At 42.6% G+C, this 20,692-nt stretch overlaps 1 protein-coding gene and 1 pseudogene across 1 annotated transcript in view; both read right to left on the reverse strand.

The window, feature by feature from the left end:
- LOC126281753 (uncharacterized) overlaps positions 1–20,692 on the reverse strand; it is a 158,925-nt gene that overhangs the window by 59,471 nt on the left and 78,762 nt on the right. The gene's annotated exons all lie outside the window — the stretch shown is intronic.
- LOC126282659 (5S ribosomal RNA) lies at positions 5,517–5,634 on the reverse strand (annotated as a pseudogene).

Consider the following 20,692-nt stretch of genomic DNA (forward strand, 5'->3'; position numbering starts at 1 on the left):
AATTTCCAATGAGAGCTGCAGAACGTTAATCATTATTACTATGTCAGTATGACGTTTGAATTACTAATACTAGTCAATTACAAGACCACTGTGCAACTCCTATCTTTCTTCACTGTTGCTTTGTGTCTTAGTTAGCCGAGCGGTCTAAGGCGCTGCAGTCATGGACTGTGCGGCTGGTCCCGGCGGAGGTTCGAGTCCTGCCTCGGGCATGGGTGTGTGTGTTTGTCCTTAGGATAATTTAGGTTAAGTAGTGTGTAAGCTTAGGACTGATGACCTTAGCAGTTAAGTCCCATAGGACTTCACACACTTTTTTTTGTCTCCGTGGAACAACTCGTCAATAATATGGTGGATCTTTGCAACGCGGGGTATGCACTTATTTTAATATCGACAGAGACATTGAGCGGCCCATCGAAAGAACTGGACCGACGATAGTGTGTTCCATGAACTTAATGGAAAGTGAGGTTCCACAGTTGATAGTTTCCACTGCATTATCAGATTACGCAGTAAGAAGATCAGATCTATTTGACATATGCTCAAATAGCAAAAGCGACTTTTCTAGACGAAGTATGTCACTGTATTTAGGGAGTATATACAATTACAGTTCTCACCGTACAAAGGTTGCGAAAATTTGTTGAACGCATTAACCCATGTCTTAAGTGAGAGAACATTTAAGCTCCTCAAGATGCGAAGTAGCTTTAGAAATTCCCTTTTTTGAGTCATCAGTCATCTACACCTACATCTAAGTCCACATAGATCCTCCGCAAGCCACCGTAAGGTGCGTGACGGAGACTATCCTGTACAATTACTTGACATTTCCCCTCCTCTTCCTCTTGGAAATAGAGAGAGGGAAAAAAGACTGTCCATACGCCTCCATATGAGCCCTAATTTCTCGTATCTTATCTCCGTGGTACTTTCGCGCGATTTATGTTGCCGGGAGCAGAATGCAGAGTCTCTAAATTTTCTCAAGAGTGTTTCACGAAAAGAATGCTGCCTTTCGTCCAGGGATTCCCGTTTGAGTTCCGGAAGCATCACCGTAACACTTACGTGTTGTTCGAAACCATACGTAACAAATTTAGCAGCCCTCCTCTGAATTGCTTCGATGCCTTCCTTCAATCCAACCTGGCCCGTATCACAAATACTCGAGCAGTACTCAAGAATAGGTCGCACCAGCGTCCCACATGCGGTTTCCCTTATAGGTGAACCATTCTCTCCTAAAATACTGCCTATAAACCGAAGTCGACCATTCGCCTAGCCTACCACAGTTTTCAGATGCTCATTCCACAACATATCACTTTGCAACGCAAAGTCCAGATATTTAAAGGACTGGACTGTGACAAGTAGGACACTATTAATTCTGTAACTGATCATTACAGGTTTATTCTTCCTACTCATCTGAATTACATTTTTCCACACTTAGGGCTAGCTACCATTCATCACACCAACTGGAAGTTTTTTTCTATTCGTTTATCTTCCTACAGTCACTCAACTTCGACGTACCACCTTACACCACGGCATCATCGGCAAACAACCACAGGCCGCTGCCTACCCTGCGCTCCAAATCATTCACGTCTATAGAGAAAAACAGCGGTCCTATCACACTTCCCTGCGGCATTCCTGACGATACCCCTGTCTCTGATGAATGCTCGTCGTCGAGGACAACATACTGAATTCTATTATTAAAGAAGTCTTCGAGCTACTCATCTATCTGTGAACTTATTCCGTACGATCGCATCTTCGCTAACAGCCTGTAATGAGGCGCAGTGTCCAATGCTTTTCGGAAATATAGAAATATGTAATCTGCCTGTTACACTTCATCCAAAGTTCTCAGTATATCATGTTAGAAAAGGAAAAGCTGAGTTTCGCACGAGCGATGCTGTCTAAAACCATGCCGAGTCGAGGACATAAGGTGCTAAGCCTCAAGAAAGTTGATTAATTTCGAACTGAGAATGTGTTAAAGGATTCTGCAGAAAACAGAAGTTAGGTATACTGGTCTATAATTCTGCGGATCCGTTCTTTTACGCCGGCCGCGGTGGTCTCGCGGTTCTAGGCGCGCAGTCCGGAACCGTGCGACTGCTACGGTCGCAGGTTCGAATCCTGCCTCGGGCATGGATGTGTGTGATGTCCTTATGTTAGTTAGGTTTAAGTAGTTCTATGTTCTAGGGGACTAATGACCGCAGCAGTTGAGTCCCATAGTGCTCAGAGCCATTTGAACAGTTCTTTTACCTTCCTTATATACTGGAGTCACCTGCGCTTTTTTCCAGTGACTAGGGACTTTGTGCTGGGCGACAGATTCACGATAAATACAAAATAGACAAGGGGCAAATGCCGTAGAGTACGCTTTGTAAAATCGAACTAGTATTCCATCCGTACATCGTAATTTATTTTATTTCATATCTTTAAGTCTTCTCTACGCCAGGTATGCTTATTTCTGTGTCGTCCATACGGGAATCTGTCCGGTGGTCAAATGACCGCAAGTGTGTACGGCTCTCTTGGGCGAACGATTTCTTGAACGTGAAATTTAAAACTTCGGGTTTCGTTTTGCTATCTTCAACTGCCACGACAGACTGGTCAAGAAGCGACAGAATCGAGACCTTAGACTTTTACATACGACCAGAACTTTCTCGTGTTCTCTGCCAGATCTTTTGCTAAGGTCTGACTGGTGCGATGCGGCCATACACGAATTCCTCTCTTGTGCCAGTACTTTCATCTCAGAGAAATGCTTGCAAACCTAAGTCGTCAATTAATTCCTGGATGTATTCCAGTTTCTCTTTACAGTTTTGACCCTGTATAGCTACCTCTAGTACTGTGTAAATTATTCCCTCATGTCTCAACATTATGTTCCATCATCATGTCCCTTCTTCTTGTCAGTGTTTTGTATACATTCCTTTCCTCGGCGATTCTCCAGAGAACCACCTCATTCCTCACCTTATCAGTCCACATAATTTTCAACATTCTTCTCTGCAGCACATCTCGAATTCTTCAGTTCTCTTCTGTTCAGTTTTTCCCACAGTTCAAATTTCACTATGAACAATGCTGTGCTCCAAACGTTAATTCTCATAATTTTTTTTCTCCATGAAGGTCTATGTCTGAAACTAGTAAACTTCTCTTGACCAGGAATGCACTCTTTGAAAGTGCTATCCCGCTTTTTATATCCTCCTTGCTCGGTCCATCGTGGGCTACTTTCCCGCATAGGTAGCCGACTTCATTAACTTCGTCTACATCGTGATCCGCAATTCTGTTCTCATTTCTTTCTTCGATTTACTCTCAATCCATATTCCATACTCATTAAATAGTTCATTCCATTCATTAGATACTGTAATTCTTCTTCACTTTCACTAAGGATAGCAGTATCATCATTACCGAATCATAATTGATATCCTTTCATGTTGAATTTTAATCCCACTTTTGAACCTTTCTTTTGCTTCCATCATTGCTTCTTCGATTTATAAATCGAACAGTAGAAACGAACGACTACAACCCTGTCTTGCAACCTTTTTAATCCAAACACTTTGTCCTTGGCCGTAGGTCTTATTGTTCCCAGTTAGTTCTTGTACAAATTGTGTGTTGCCCGTCTTTCCCTACAGCTTACCCTTATTTTTCTCAGAATTTCGAACATCTTGCACCATTTGACATCGTCCAACGCTGTTTCCTGGGCTACAAATCCTATGAACGTGTGTCTATTTTCCCTTCAGTCTCGCTTCCATTATCAATTAACTGGCTCTCTGGTGTCTTTACCTTTCCTAAGGCTAAGCTGGCTGTCATCAAACATATCGTCAGTTTTCTTTTCCATTGATGTGCGTATTATTCTTGTCAATAACTTGGATGCACGGGCTGTTAAATTGACATCCGTAGCATTCCGGAAATACACAGGAACTCAGCGTCAGCAGATGGAAAATCTGCAGTATAGTGCAAGAAATCGCGTTGACGATGGATGATTGTCTTGAAACACTACTGCAGCCAAACAATGGGCATACTGAAGGCGTGTTTTTAACTCCGATTATACATGCATTCGTGTTTGAACTTCCCGATTTATCGGGTTATATGATACACAGAACATTAAGTTCTAAATATAAATCGCTTAATACTTTTTGCACTCTCGTTTTTATGGGGACTCTGTGACTGCAGACCCTCGTCACAGCCGTACAGAGCTTCGCATTTTTCTTGGGCGGTGTACTGCTAGTACGTATCCCTTCACGGGCAGTTGCTCATGCAGAGCTAAATGCGTAACGACTGGAAAACAATAACAGCCGAATACTTGAGTAATAAGGACAACGCCTTCGCCTTGAAGCACGCAGTTGGGAACTATCTTTAGCCCTGCTTTTTCGAACGTTACGTTATGCTCGGACGGTCGTGCCCATCAGCCTTTAAACCAACAAAAAAGGTACCCAGTCCTAATGGTGCGGTCGCACAAAGAGCTTGAATGCCATACAACAACACTCGAGATCGAAGTCTCCGTATACCGTAACATTCTTCTCCTTTTTTCCTCTTCTTTTTCACTCTTTAACCATGTCCTCTGAAGGGGTCGTACTCACTAAGCACGAAATAAGCCAGGTGGCAGTCAAAAACGAAAAGCTGTAGTCATGTAAGAATGTAATCATTTCGACACTTGGGTGCTAGGCTACTTGTGTCCCTAAGAAGCCGGAAAATCGATCTAACAGCTTACGAGGTGGTAGTCTGTAACGAGGATGTCTCACAGCGCACACTACTTCCATTCCCAAACCATGTTCTAAGTTTAAATACACGTAATAAAATTCCGTGAGACAGAAAAGCTTGTACTATAAGCAAATCCGCATGATTTTAGAAAGAATTGGTCTTTTTCCACACGACGTTCTGCGAATCAGGATGAAGGGCAACAGACAGATTCAACTTTCATATAATTCCGGAAAGCGTCTGACAAAGTACCCCACTGCACACTTAACGAAGGTCCGAGCAACCGGGCTAACTTCCTACACATTTGAATGGCTCGAAGACTTCTTAAGCAGCGTTGGCCTGGACCAGCGAGTCTTCACCAGCGATAGTGGTATTGTCAAGAGTGTCCCGGCGAAGTATAATAGAAGGGCTCTTAATCTCCATTCGCTGAAAAGCCTCGCATCACTCGGTTATTCATTCTGCTTATTTCATGTTAGAATCTTACAGTTTCTGCACGCTGGGTACAGCTGCTTCACGTACCTACAACGCGATTTTCTAAACGTTCCCGTGTCAACGCTTCTTCACAGCTTTGTAAACAACTACTGATGTAGCCCCCAGCCGGTTTGCGTTTTGCACTTGCAAGCTGTCAAAAGCGCTGCTCGGTGTGGGCATTTCCTTAAGTTAACTAACTCCGTCTTCAGGCCACGAGTGGCCTAGCGGGACCATCCGACCGCCGTGTCATCCTCAGTGGAGGATGCGGATAGGAGGTGCATGGGGTCAGCACACCGCTCTCCAGGTCGTTATGATGGTATTCTTGACCGAAGCCGCTACTAGTCGGTCGAGTAGCTCCTCAATTGGCATCACGAGGCTGAGTGCACCCCGAAAAATGGCAACGGCGCATGGCGTCCCAGATGGTCATCCATCCAAGTGCCGACCAAACCCGACAGCGCTTAACTTCGGTGATCTCACGGGAACCGGTGTATCCACTGCGGCAAGGCCGTTGCCATATTTCCTTAAGCTGGCTGAATAAATGTATCAAATCTTCATACATTACACAGCATTTCAACACAGTGTCTGTAACATACCTCTTAAACTATGTGCCGTACTATATTTGTGTAGGTACATTCAGTGGTATACGAGATGCGACAATGAAGTAATGAGAGCGATGTGAAAAAAATGTTGCCTAGCGTTTTAGTCAAGTTTAGTGTTGCCTCCTTCAAAGTAGTTCCCTTCTAATCGCACACGCGTTTCCAGCCCTTCTGCCATTGATGGTAACATTACTGGAACTCATCTTCTGTAATATCCTCCAAGACCCTCGTCACAGCTTTTTGGACATCTTGTGTTGTTTGAAAATCGTGTCCCTTGACTGCCGTTTTGATTCTTGGAAATAGAAAAAAGTCGCACAGAGCGATATCTGCTGAATAAGGTGGCTGTGGTAGTACTGAAATTTGTTTTGAGGTTAAAAATTGATGTACTGACAGCAGTATGGGATGGCGCATTTTCGTGGTGCAGAATCCAATCAGCAATGTTGGCGCGGGCAGGAAGAATTCTTTTACGAAGTCTTTCTAAAAATTCTTTGTAGTAGTATTTGTTAACTATTTGTGCAGGAGGCCACCACTCTTTATGAACAATTCCCTTGGAATCAAAGAAACACACAAGCATGCATTTCGCTTTTCCTTCAACATTCGTTCTGCCTTCACTAAACATTTTACGCCAACGAAACACTTGCACTCTTCACATAATCTCTTCTCCAAAAACCTCCTGAAGCTTACCGTAAGTTGTCGTCCCGTTTTCGCCCAATTTAACGCAAAAAGAAATGGCATACCATTGCGCAATATTATACGGTTTCATTTCCGTGACGAGAGACACAAACACGTGTTAACTTATTGCAGCACAACTCACTAATGATTAGTTGCATCGTTGTGCAGCTTGGACAAGAAGCAGCTTGTAGACCAAGGTCAACGATATTGAGCCTACGAAAGCCTGCAGGGTTGCCACACCTTGCAAAGAAAATTAGTCTCGTTACTTTATTGTCGTACCTCGTATGTGGGTACTATCTGCGAAATATGCTGCCAATAAAGAAAGAATATATTTAAAAGTCATGCATGATGCGGCAGTTTTCCATGCATCTCAGTGTTTATGACTTCGTATCTTCTGATCTGTGTGTGAAATAGTGGCATACTTTTGTAGGTATATTCAGCGGCATATGTGAATACTGTCTGCAAAACATGTTGCGAATTGAGTTGGTAGCAAAGAAGTTCTATAATTTGAACATCATGCTCAAAGCGCCAGTTTTTTAGGCATCTCAGTATTTAGGATGTCATATCTCCTGAACCATCTGTGGAATCGTGATATAACTTTGTAGGCGCATTTAGCGATATATGTGGAAGCTATACGCGAAATTTATTGCGAATGGAGTTTGTAGCACGAAAGTAATAAATTTAAACGACATGCATTATATGGTAATTTTTCACGGATCTCATTGTCTATCAATTGAAGGCGGACGCTTACAACTACAGTGCATCTCATTGTATACGACGTCATATCTCCTGAACTATGGTAGGCTGGCGGTTCTTATCTCCACAGCAATTGTTGACTGGCTGTAAGGGGTTTGTGTACAAAGTTCGGTTGAAATGTATCTAGTGGTTTAGGAGGTGGTGTGGAACACACACACACAACACACACACACACACACACACACACACACACACACACACACACACATATTTTTATAATAAGTATGTATATACGTGAGTGATCTGACTCACAGGGGGTATCGTCTCAGTTGTGCGACAGGATTCGTGATTTCCTGTCGGGAAGGTCGCAGTTCGTAGTAATAGACGGCAAATCATCGAGTAAAACTGAAGTGATATCAGGTGTTCCCCAGGGAAGCTTCCTGGGACCTCTGCTGTTCCTGATCTATATAAATGACCTGCGTGACAATCTGAGCAGTTCTCTTAGGCTGTTCGCAGATGATGCTGTAATTTACCGTCTAGCTAGGTCATTCGAAGACCAGTATCAGTGGCCAAGCGATTTAGAAAAGATTGCTGTATGATGTGGCAGGTGGCAGTTGACGCTAAATAACGAGAAGTGTGAGGTGATCCACATGAGTTCCAAAAGAAATCCGTTGGAATTCGATTACTCGATAAATAGTACAATTCTCAAGGGTGTCAATTCAACTAAGTACCTGGGTGTTAAAATTACGGACAACTTCAGTTGGAAAGACAACATAGATAATATTGTGGGGAAGGCGAGCCAAAGGTTGCGTTTCATTGGCAGGACACTTAGAAGATGCAACAAGTCCACTAAAGAGACAGCTTACACTACACTCGTTCGTCTTCTGTTAGAATATTGTTGCGCGGTGTGGGATCCTTACCAGGTGGGATTGACGGAGGACATCGAAAGGCTGCAAAAAATGGCAGCTCGTTTTGTATTATCACGTAAAAGGGGAGAGAGTGTGACAGATATGATACGCAAATTGGGATGGAACTTATTACAGCAAAGACGTTTTTCGTCGCGGCGAGATCTTTTTACGAAATTTCAGTCACCAACTTCCTCTTCCGAATGCGAAAATAATTTCTTGAGCCCAACCTACATAGGTAGGAATGATGATCAAAATAAAATAGGAGAAATCAGAGCTCGAACAGAAAGGTTTAGGTGTTCGTTTTTCCCGCGCGCTGTTAGGGAGTGGAATGGTAGAGAGATAGTATGATTGTGGTTCGATGAACCCACTGCCAAGCACTTAAATGTGAATTGCAGAGTAGTCATGTAGATGTAGAGGTAGATGTAGAGGTAGCCCGCGGCTGTTTGCTGATGACACTGATCACGTCGAGTGACTGTAAGCGGATGCAGGATGTGTAGAGAAAAATTCTACTTGGTGTAATGAATGGCAGCTTGCTCTAAATGAAGAAAAATTCAAGTTAATGCAGATGTTGTTTCGTACATTCAAGCCGATTAAATCAGAAGATCGACTTCGGTGTGAGAGTTGAATTTTACGGGCAGTGTAGCTCATCTATAACGAAGACCGCATCTGGAATACGTATGCACCCCTTCTTGAAAATCGGTAGAGTGTTTAGGTTCCCAACGTGGTCGGAATGAAGGAAGACATCGAAGCGATTCAGACGCGTGCTGCGACACGTGTTAATGCTAGATTCGATCAACAAGCGAGAGATGTTTCGTGAACCGCGATGAAAATCCCTGGGGGGAAAGGCGACGTTCTTTTCGCGGACCAGTATTGAGAAAATTGAAGAGAACGGCGTCTGCAGCTGACTGCAGAGCGATTTTACAACCACCAGCGTACACTTCGTGTAAGGACCGCAAAGACAAGAGAAATTAGAGCTCTTACGGAGGCATACAAACAGTCGCTTTCCATCGTTGCATTTGCGAGTATAACAGAAAGGGAACAAGTAGGTGTGGCAGAAGGCAGCCTGTGCCTAGCACCGTATAGTGCTCTGCAGGATATGTTTGTAGTTGTAAACAGCGGCAATACTCCATCGTTAACAAGTTATTAATTTCACAGCTTCTCAGTAGTAGACGCCTACCAATGTAAATTGATTTGCCAGAATCACAATACGATGTTCTATGATTGTGAATGCATTAGTTTGTTTATTACGTATTAGCATTTCGTTTATCTGACGAATGTAAAATCTTTGCTGTTATATTTGTGTACAGCAACATCTTTGTCAGTGAAGCTAAGCAATAGGCTAACAACACGATACCCCATTGTTAGCGTTGTGGTCTTCAATCGGAAGCACTGGCTTTATCAGCTATTCACGCTAGTTTGCATTATGAACGCCTCTTCATCTTTGAGCAACTGCTGCAACCTAATCTAACACTGCGCTCTGTGTCCGCAGCTTGGTCTCCCTCTACAATTTTTATCGCCCTTTCTGAAGCCCAACTCACACGGGGCGAGGCAGGCAACACTAACGTGAACGCTGCCGGGAAATCCAACCTCACGAAACGCAGCGCCAGGCGTCACATCGGACGTGCTCGTTAAAGTGATTTGCAGCTGAAGCGCTCTCCAGCGGCAGCTGTCGGTTGTATCTGTTTCTCAGACCACGCCGTTTGTTTACGAAAATAAATCCTAAGTTGCCTCAATTAAAAAGCGCATTTCCTCCCTTTTCCATGTAACGGTCATGTTGCGCTGCTTGTGGCATACATAAATAGAGACTTCAACACTCATGAACATGTTATAAGACAAAAAGGAAAGTTCCATGTCCAGTCAGAAAGGACATTAGCTTATTAAACTTTACAGAGAGAGAGAGAGAGAGAGAGAGAGAGAGAGAGAGAGAGAGAGAGAGAGTGCACTTATATTAAGTTAACACTGAATATTACAGAAAACATATTTTATTCATGAAGGTATTTGCATACTTGCAGCTAATTGAAAGATAGTTTGTTTTTGCCACATACTTTTTGCTTCTTTTATTTATGAAGCACCTCCAGCTGCCTGTAATACATGTTTCCTTTTACATAGGCAATAAATGCATAACGTAGTAGTTAAAAGAATGTTAATGTCACATTTTGTCTCGTTACATTCCGGCTTTTCAGGTTAGAAACAACTTTATTTCTATTAATGTAATAAGAAAGTCGCACAATCCTTTACAAAACACGAAGGTGAAAAGAAAATTTGATACACGAACATCTGAACTCGCTACTCTTTGCTTCGTAATGGCGCCTCTATCAGCAGCAATATTCTGAACTTCATACAACAAACATGCTGCTATTTTAATTACGATCATCTGAAGGCTTTAATCGCCATTACGTTATTAAAAGATGTAACTGATCTATCAGGGCTACTAGAAAGATTCCGTTCGAAGGCCGTGCAGTCCAGAACCAGCGTTCCAAACAACAAAAATCGACGTGAGCACTGAGGTTGTCATCCAAAGGGAGACGCGTAAGGTTGAAAATGCCCGTTTGGTAAAACACTGTGTCATGCTACGTGAAGGCGTTCTGCTCATCCAACAGGAATCATCGATCTTTCACGGTCTTCTTCGAGGATCCCAAGGCGTGACGATCGCAAGGGGACAAATCGGGACTTAAGGGCGGGCGGGTTTTCGAGTGTCCCCCCCCTCCCATGTTTAGCGTAACTTCTGCCTTAAAACAATGCGATAAGGAGGTGTGACGTATCATGAAGCAGCAGCACCCCTTGTCACAGTTTCTCCGGACGTTTCGAATTAATTGACGGCGTAATTTCACAAGCATTCCGCAGTACGATTCCCCAGCGGTGGAGACACCAGGTGCCTTGAAGTCACTACGCAATGGCCACCGATAATCAAAGAACAGGGCTCCATCACCATTCCAGCAGGTGAGTGGTTCTTGAACTTCTTGGGACGAGGGGACAGTCACGCTGCCCCAGAGACACTCCGCATTCTCAGATGGATATCTACCGGTGTGTTTGTCCGCTGGCAGGCAAGAGAATAATAACACATTGGTTCTGTTTGGACGAATTTCGTAATAACGGCGCTGTAGTGCACTTTTCCGCATTTACGGCACGCACTACGGAAAGGCGAGAATGCCTGCTTAAATGTCGGTGCTCTTACACCCACATCAGAGTTGCGCTACCCTGCGTACACGTTGCAGCAACGACCTCAGACGGAAATTTTTTCATCGCCCCTTGTACAGGGTTTTTGTCTTAAACTGGGACAACTAAATATCTCGAAAAAGACGCAGCACACTTAAAATTTTCTAGGTGAAAAGCTAATATCAGTAAAGGTGACAAGTGTTTGTGCTACATCCAATCACGTCTTCAGTACCTCTCCTGCGTGACCGGGGTCAACTGTGTTTTCAAAAGTGATCGCCCCATTTATATTGTAAACTCGGACCTACGCCAAAAAATGGGTACGGTTTACTCAAACCATTGTTGTCCATTCGTGGTTGATGGAGCCGTGAATTGACAGATGTCAAGTGTGCGCTCTCCTGCAATGAAGAAGTGGTGCATATGATTCTATATTTCATTTACAATGCAAATGTAAATCTTTGTGTTCTAAAGGTTGGTACTTGCCCTCGAAATCTAATTTAGTGCTACAAATTCGACTGTGAAGTGCAGTACGGTTAGCTCTTTCCATGACTCGTTAGAAACTACGTTTAGCGTGATCTAGGAACAAAGGCGTGGATTTAACAGTTTTGTGTTCTCATCGTGATGTTCGATTTCGTTGAGTCACCTTGCCTCTCACCAGTGGGGTGCTTGATTTCGGTGCATGGCAAGCGCACCTATTTCAGTCACTTCGTGGACATTTTACGTTATTGCTCGGGCTGTTGTTTGTATTCCGCCAGTAACTGCTTAGTGACCAGAGAGAGAGAGAGAGCTACTGCGGTTGGCTGAAAACACACACAGAGAAAACTACTCTGATGACAGGGTTCGAGGGTGGCCACCGAAGCAATCCGATGGTTTCGGGACTCAACACAGTCAACGCAATAGCTAACAGAAAACCACGTTACCAAACAGGTATCGAAATGTCAATGTCTAGCCATATTATTTGCACTTTACGGTTACATCTGCAACACTCAAGTAATGTTTGAACATCAATATCTAGTATTATCAGACAATAGGTTAAATTTTACATCGTAAATGAAAGGTCCGGAATCCAAAATTTTCGGGACTGGTGCTGCCATCTGGAAAGCAGGAGTAGTATATCTTTGCACCGATAGGTGGCGAGAGATGCATCTCTGATGAGTCACTGTGTTGAGTGGCGTTCAGCTGGGAGGACGTGTTGCGTGTTCACAGTGATTTCCGTAATTGTGTTTGGCGTGTGGCGATTTTGCGATGGATCCGGGAACAGAACAGCGCGTGTTTATCAAATTCCGTGCGAATCTCGGGAAAAGAGCTGCGGTTATGACCCAGAGACAAAGCAACAATCGTCCCAGCGAAAGAGCCCGGGCTCTCCAAGACCCAAAAAAGCGAGACAGATGATGAGCAAAGTGAAGAGCATGATCATCGTTTTCTTTGATACCAAGGGAATTGTGCACAAAGAATTCGTCCCACCCAACCAAACAGTGAATTCCGAGTACTACTGTGACGTTTTGCGACGGCTCCGTGAAAACGTGCAGCGACAACGGCCCGAACTTTGGCGTCAAGGGAACTGGCTGCTGCATCACGACAACGCGCCCTGTCACACGTTCTTGCTCACCTGGACCTTTTTGGCAAAAAACAACATGGCGGTTGTACCTCATCCACTGTACTCGCCAGATCTGGCACCTTGCGACGTCGCGCTATTCCTAAAACCGGAACTCAAGTTGAAAGGCCGTCGGTTCGACACTCTAGATAGGATTGAAGAAGCATCGCTGATGGTGATAAACACCCTCAAAGAACAGGACTTCCAGAAAACGTTTGACCAGAGGCAGAAGCGCTGGAAGTAGTGTGTACGTGCGTATAGGAACTACTTCGAAGGTGATGGTGACCATGTGTCGCTTCTTCACCTGAAAAACAGACACCAGATATTTGCCGATTACACATCCATCCATCCACCCATCCATCCACCACGAATGGCAAACAGCAATTTGAGTAAACCGTACGTATTTTTTGCAGTAGAATGCGAATATGCAATGAAAATTGCGAGAGGGATCCTATTGGAAAATACAGTGACCCCGCCGACGGACAATGACGGTTACGAGGTGGCCAGTTTTATCACAGACAGATGTCCCATATAGTGATAACTTTTTAGCTACAAACTTTTTTCCGTATGATTCGTCGTTTTGCAGATATTTAGTTGCCTCAAGTTAAAACAGTCATCTTGCGTAATACACTCTACAACGGACGACGCATTTTTAATGAGTCTCCATTTGCTGTTGTCTTAAAACAACGTACTCTTATAACACCCGAGTTAAAAGACGAAAAAAACTAAATATTAAATGCTATAACCGGTAATATGACGCATCCGACCAGTTTCTTACAACAAATCGTACCAATGAGGACGCGTTTTCGAGGGATCGTCATCATATTTCTTAGGAGCAGCATATATTCATAGGTTGTAAGTTACAATATGAAACTCACCAAATATGGTATTCAACTGAAAACGACAAAAACAGTATGGCAGTTAGTGAGTTCTGCTTGTGAGACAGTGAGCTTTCTTGACTCTCATTGGTCCAACCTTTCGTGGCGCGTTGCCAAAATTAGGGAGAAGTTATTTTGTGTTTCACGAGAGGCAATGGACCCTGAACGTGAATCAACCGCGTAAGTAGGCTGTTTAGGTTTTCTTATTGGTGACGCCACGTAGCGCTCTGTATGAAAATCACTGGCTGTGGTGTGTGCACTCTGTGGCTAGTTTGCATTGTTGTCTGCCATTGTAGTGTTGGGCAGCTGGATGTGTACAGCGCGTAGCGTTGCGCAGTTGGAGGTGGATGTGGGGAGAGAGACGGGGAATTTCGAGAGCGGACGATCTGGACGTGTGTCCATCAGAAATAGTAAATTTGTAATATTGGATATCACTTTTGAACACTATTAAGGTAAATACATTGTTTGTTCTCTATCAAAATCTTTCATTTGCTAACTATGCCTATCAGTAGTTAGTGCCTTCAGTAGTTTGAATGTTTTATTTCGCTGGCAGTAGTGGCGCTCGCTGTATTGCAGTAGTTCGAGTAGCGAAGATTTCTGTGAGGTAAGTGGTTTGTGAAACGTATAGGTTAATGTTAGTCAGGGCCATTCTGTTGTAGGGATTTTTGAAAGTCAGATTCCGTTGCGCTAAAAATATTGTGTGTCAGTTTAGTGTTGACCAGAATAGGTAAAGAGAGTAATGTCTGAGTACGTTCAGTTTTGCTCAGCTGTTTGAAAATCAAATAATCTAAGAGGTTTATCAGCACAGTAATTCAATAATTTTTCTAAGGGGACATTTCAACCGGAAGTGAGGTCACAAAACTCGTACATTTCCACGTGAGCCGGCCTTAGTAGCCGAGCGGTTCTAGGCGCTACAGTCTGGAACTACGCGACCGTTAGGATTGCAGGTTCGAATCCTGCCTCGGGCATGGATGTGTGTGACGTCCTTAGGGTAGTTAGGTTTAAGTAGTTCTAAGTTCTACGGGACTGATGACTTCAGAAGGTAAGTCCCGTAGTGCTCAGAGCCATTTGAGCCTTCTCCACGTCAACGTCGGCTAACTCTTCCCGTGTGAGGACGGCTTAAGTACGTTTCCTAGTCAGAAATTGTTTCTTTTTAGCGTCCTCTTGCGCCGGAATACTGCAAGGCAGTGCGATATTTAGTCCAGCTGGAAGCCGTGAAAAGCTGATAGTCTGCACCTGGCGCGTGGCGACGGCTGTCAGAGTGAATGGACCGAACTGATTGGGTGGGGGCAGCAAAGAGAAGGCAAGAGAATGGAAGAGAAGAGGCTGCTGGCGCCACGACAGGTGGCGAACGGATGCCTGGCAGCTGCCGGCGCCCACAGTCCCTGCCGGCGGCCGCCTTCACCTCCCGCCTAAGTGCCTCATCTCTTCTGCTCGCCGGCCGCCATATGACAGCCGTCACTCCCCACTTCCGGCGAGCGTTTCTCCCACTGACGGACTAAGCGGAGGGATGTGTGGAAACTCTTTGAACTGTAATTCAGCCGGTGTCACTGTAATACTTCTTGGCTGTTAGGTAGCACCGTTTTCCGTAAAATGAAGAACAAATCGCCTTCAGTCACAAGTTGCGTTTATTTACTGCACTATGCATTTCGAGCCCTGGAGGCTCATCTTCAGGTGTTTTTCGGTGATTTACATCAGGTTTTTTTAGTTGTTTGCCTGTTGATATTACATTTTTGTGTTACAACATGATACATTGTAGATTTAAGTTTAACAGCGTTAATAACATGAAAATAACTTACAGTTTATCATTGTATGACGTCTGATTCTGTTGTGCAGTTGGTATACACAATATACATCATTAATTTTGCAGTACATACTGGGATTTATACACACACTTTTTCGCACAATGTAGTAGCAGAACGTAAACATGCCAAAGATTCTCGTTGACACATATGTTTTACTTCTAAATATAATCGATTTTCTTGTTTCACAGAAGATAATATGATATAGTATTATTAGTACACAGGTATTATTAAAATAATTATTTGGCATCATGTTGTAGGTCATGAGCAACTGTACTATTATAGATTTGATTCCTCGAGAAAAAATAAACTTTTAAAGGTGTAGAAAAAATGGTGGCTGTTAAACTCTGTTCATTCAACAAGTTTTCGGAATATTTTTCTTTGTGTAGAATTATTTCTAACTGCTCTAGTAGATTGAGTTTTTTACTGTTGGGTTCTGTGTAAAGTACAGTTACGCTGTTGTGGATGTCAAGTCTGTGTTTATCAATATACATGTGGTTAGCTATTGTAGATTTTTCAAAATGGTTTAGTCACAAGCCATCGGTGTGTTCTTTATACCGTGTGTGGAAAGTTTTCCAGTTTTTCCTATGTAAAATGCAGGGCAACTGTTACATTGTAGTTTATATATTCCACTGTGTTGTGTTATTGGTTAGTTTGTGTTCACTGTGTGAGGTAAGTGGTATCCAAGTTTGCTGTTTGTGGAGAAAGATATTTCTTCTATACGAATGACGTTACGACACATCAGCTGCAATCCTCTTCAGGATCTTGTCGTGTTCACGATTAATTTAACAGATAATAGTCTCAATAGGCCTTAATTTGCGAAAGAAATGTATGTGTGGAGCACATCATTGTATGGTAGTGAGACGCTGGCTGTGGGAGGAGAATCTAAGTATTTAAGATGCGGTGCTATGAACGAATGTTGAAAAGTAGGTGGCTTGATGAAGTAAGGAATGAGAAGGTTCTCCATAGAAACAACGAGAAAGGAATATATGGAAAGCGCTGACGAGAAGAAGACACAGATGACAGGACATTTGTTAATACATCATGGAATGACTTCCATGGTACTATTGGGAGCTGTATAGAACGCAGAAACAATACAAATTTGTCGGGATTTTTCGCTAAAAATTGTCCCGGACTCACTATCTTACGGGCCAAATTCAGTGAGAAGTGCTTCCGATTTTTGATGCGACGCATCCGATTTAATAAAGCAAACACTAGAGAAGACCGAATACATATTGACAAGTTAGCATCTATTCGGGAAAATCTTATTCCCTTGTTGAATTGTGACAGTGGCTGAGATGTTTATCTCCTTCATTCAGCATATGGCAAAGAAACCTGCGAAATACGAAATGAAAATGTACGCCCTGTGCGGCGCGCGTACGAATTTATTGCTCTTGCTCGAAGCAAGTATTGGGATCTTTGTCGTGTAAAATTGGCCTGACGCTGTAGTTGTGCTATTGGTTGGTAAAATAAAACAGTAAAATCGTAACATTAGTACGGACAACTCTATCAATAGTTATACACTTCTGAAATATTTGGTAGCATTATAAATTGGTTCCTGGAAATTATATTATTCGTGGACAGAAAAATTTCGTTTCCATAGCCACAATAGAGAAGAAAGCCGTTGCAGCTGTATCGGCCATCCACGATACGAACAGTACGGGCGGCGACACTGTAAAGCCTTATCAGATCACAGACAACAGTCCTACTAAACAATGAGTGGACAGTGGGGACCTGAGGCGTGCGAAGTGCTCTGCTTCGAGAATGAGAAGAATATGAACGATGGTCTTATTTTTTCTGCAACTTGACGATTCTGCAACAAATTCATTTATGCTTTTCGCAATAATGATCCTGATGTTAAAACTATTAGACGAAAATATACATTTAAATTGGTAATTAAGTCTCATGGAAGAAAATTGGAAGCACCAAGAAACACTGTGGATTCTTCTACGAGAATTTCAGTGTTTCCTGTAAAAATGCAAAGAACTACCCCGCACCATAAGCTTCGGGTTCGAAAAGAGCCAGAATTTGCAGTTGCTGTGCCTCGAGAAAAAAATGTGTAAAGAACGTCTGAAAAACCACTTCACCAAGAAGTAACTTGCCATCAGTGTGCTGAAAAAAAAAAAAGTGTTGAGGCCGAAGGTTTGTAACTGAAATTTCCCGTACTACAAACGTAAGATTGTTTTGCTTCTTGCATAATTATTGTCTTAGAAGATAGGGTTCTGATGCCAAGGTTCCTGAGAAAGACATTTTTAGATGATTTATATTGCTTTGTAGGAAAAGTTTGCTTTGATGTTTTTATTTAGTATTTTCTCTCTTTTTGACGTGTTTTCAAAGCGTGGTTTCTACAGAATGTCTGATGATGATCTCTCTTGTTATATCCTGAAGTTTTCATTATGCCTTTAAGTAATAAGTTTTTTCATGCAATAAGAATTTTGATGTAATAACGTTTTTACACTTTCTGTATATAAAAATCACCTTTTCTTTAACATAAATAAATGATTTCGAGAAATCCTTGAATGATTTCATCCTACACACACACACACACACACACACACACACACACACACACACACACACAGTAAACAAGTAGTGCCAGAACAGAAGCAAAGATGAGTAATGTCAGAGGTAATTACCAATGGGTGAGTACGTAACATTAACTCTGTGCCCTTGTTGTTTGACCAGCACTCGAAGCACAATTTCGGCAAAGACCTTCATCTCTTTTAATAAAGTCTATTGTTAATTTATTCTCAGTTACTACTTCTTAGTAAAACTATTCAATAGCCGGAAGTGCACGCCTGAGTATGTTGTCATATTCCATACGATGGCAGGCAACTTTCAGCAGTAGTAGATCTGCTCGGATGTTGTCTGCCTATGTGACGCTAATGATGTACACACTGGTCCTTCACGGTCCTGATATAACATGACAAGTGCGTTGAATACGATAGACATTCGCAAACCGATATCATCTCTCACAGACCGTAGAAGAGGCCCAATCCGAGATATACTGCCAATTCTGCTGAATATGTTACCTGCTTAAAGCAAAAATACCGTAGACGTTGGTTTCAAATAGATATTTTAATCGCTTATCAAATTCAACATAAGTCGATAGCACAACGCGTGTCTAATGTGCCTTTCACTATAACAATTCTGGCGAAAGCCGACTGCAAAGTGGGCATCGCACACCTCTCTCTCATCGTAGCTACGCCTTGAAAATGACGATGTATCCACTTGTCGAAATTACTACTGTTGTCGAAAATGTCACCCAGTTGCATTCCCGTGAATTGTTTCAACAATTTACGCCGGGAGGAACTCAGGTTTCAGCTCTGCCCGTTTTAGCAGTGCAGATGTCCTATAAAACAGCAGCAAGCAGGTGTGTATCGATTCACAAGCCACAACCCAAGGGAGACCAGTTGCACATGAGCTCCTACATGCTGACATTGCTGTTTTGGTGGGTGTTGCGTCTTCAGTCTGAAGACTGGTTTGAAGCAGCTCTTGTAAGTTGGACATGTCATTTTGATTTTTGTAAGAACGTTGCACACGTCAAAGGGAGAGCAAGTTATATTGTTGTTATACAATTTTTGGCCTTGTTGTGGAACAGTGTTTGCCTCTGCGCACTCTGATAAATTCCTAGTTGAAGTGTAGTAGGCGATGGAGGTATTCAACAGTGTGCTGGGTTGACTTGCGATTGTATCTGTTGTATTGTAAAGGGCAGGAAGAAGGAAGATAAATTACGTATCGAAAGGCCAGGAGAATATAAATTGGAATTTATCACGGTAAATGATGACAGCCAAAACAGTTGCAGGATAAGAATTTAATAAAATTCTCGATCACGGTTTCGGTATATATAAATATACCTTCATCAGAAGTAAAATATCTAAAATTACATCCTGCAATGGAGATTAATAAAACAATTGTACCAAAGGCGTCGTCAGTAGTTAAAACATCTCCATTTATACAACATGATTATGGACAGAGGGTCGACGCGAATTCAGCTTAGCATCAGTACTTCGCCTTTCAACTATTTTGGGTACGGTGTGTATTTTTGAGCTACAATTATAGGTAGTAATCTTTTAGTGTAGTATGAGTGCGACTCCGTTCCTATATTTAACAGCTATCTCAATTTGTAATGGTATGTTTACAAATTTCTGTTTACAAGGTATTGACCTCATTCATTTTCATTGTTTGACGGTCATTTTAAATAGTAATGAATGCTAATAGTTTCTATGCTGCACTGTTTCAGTCTCTCCCGACGTAATAATTATTTCTGTGGTTTACGTGCGTCGCGAACGGATAATTTTGTGAATGCTGCACAGTGTTTCAACGAGAAAGTTTCTCATCCTCGTCAGATGTTTACTGAGGTGTCGCTGTAGCCACTGGCCATTGTATTGTATGATCAGGCTCTCTAGAAAAGCGCAGGCGCCAAGGGGGAGGCTATGACATCATCTTAGACGTATCATAGCAACACCGACTCAAAGAAGGCCTCGGCGCTTGTTCGTGACGTCACGTCAGCTAGGCATGGCGAACGCCAGGTCTGTTGCAGCCATACTCATAATGGTAGTGTCTCCCTCCCTGACACATGAAAATGTGAAACTATTGGCGGTAGTTGACCAACACACATTGTTGTGAGAGATTTCTGCAATCAATTAATTGTGCAATTCATTACAGTTCTTAACAAATAGTGTACTCCTGAACTTAAATTTCCACCTGTTTTAAGGATTGAGATACAAAAACAACTTCATGGTCCAGCAGCAACAGAATTTGTGGTTCTTTACCTTGTTTGTAAATCTCAGGAAGTTACGTTTGTACTGGGTTGCTTTTATAAGAAACTGAACATATTGGAGCTCTTCTTTAGGTATCTTGGTTGACTGTGGGGTAAGGAGCGCTGAATGTTAATGAAATATCTTGCGATTGTACAAGTCGAGGGAGGGGTGGGGGTGGGGGTGGGGGTGGAGGATAGAGGAAGAGGCAGAAGAGGGATACTCGTTTTGTCAAATAATTTTTTTGTCTTATAAAGATTCTTCTTTCAGTTACAAGAGGGGAAAATTTACCTTCTCTAAAGTGCATGTTTAAAAAAGTTTAAGCTCGGCAGTATTTTCGATGTATGAAGCTATTTTGTTTCCTGTTTAGAATTCCTTTCGTTGAAAACGACTGTAATCTAATGATTGGCAACAGTCAAGACATTTACACATGTAAATTAGTTCCCATTTCCAGTGACGATGTCAAACGAAAATAAATAAATAAAAGAAACGAGTTCATTGTAAGAGGGTTG

Source organism: Schistocerca gregaria, chromosome 7 (assembly GCF_023897955.1).
Source record: "Schistocerca gregaria isolate iqSchGreg1 chromosome 7, iqSchGreg1.2, whole genome shotgun sequence".
Classification (NCBI taxonomy): Eukaryota; Metazoa; Arthropoda; class Insecta; order Orthoptera; family Acrididae; genus Schistocerca; species Schistocerca gregaria.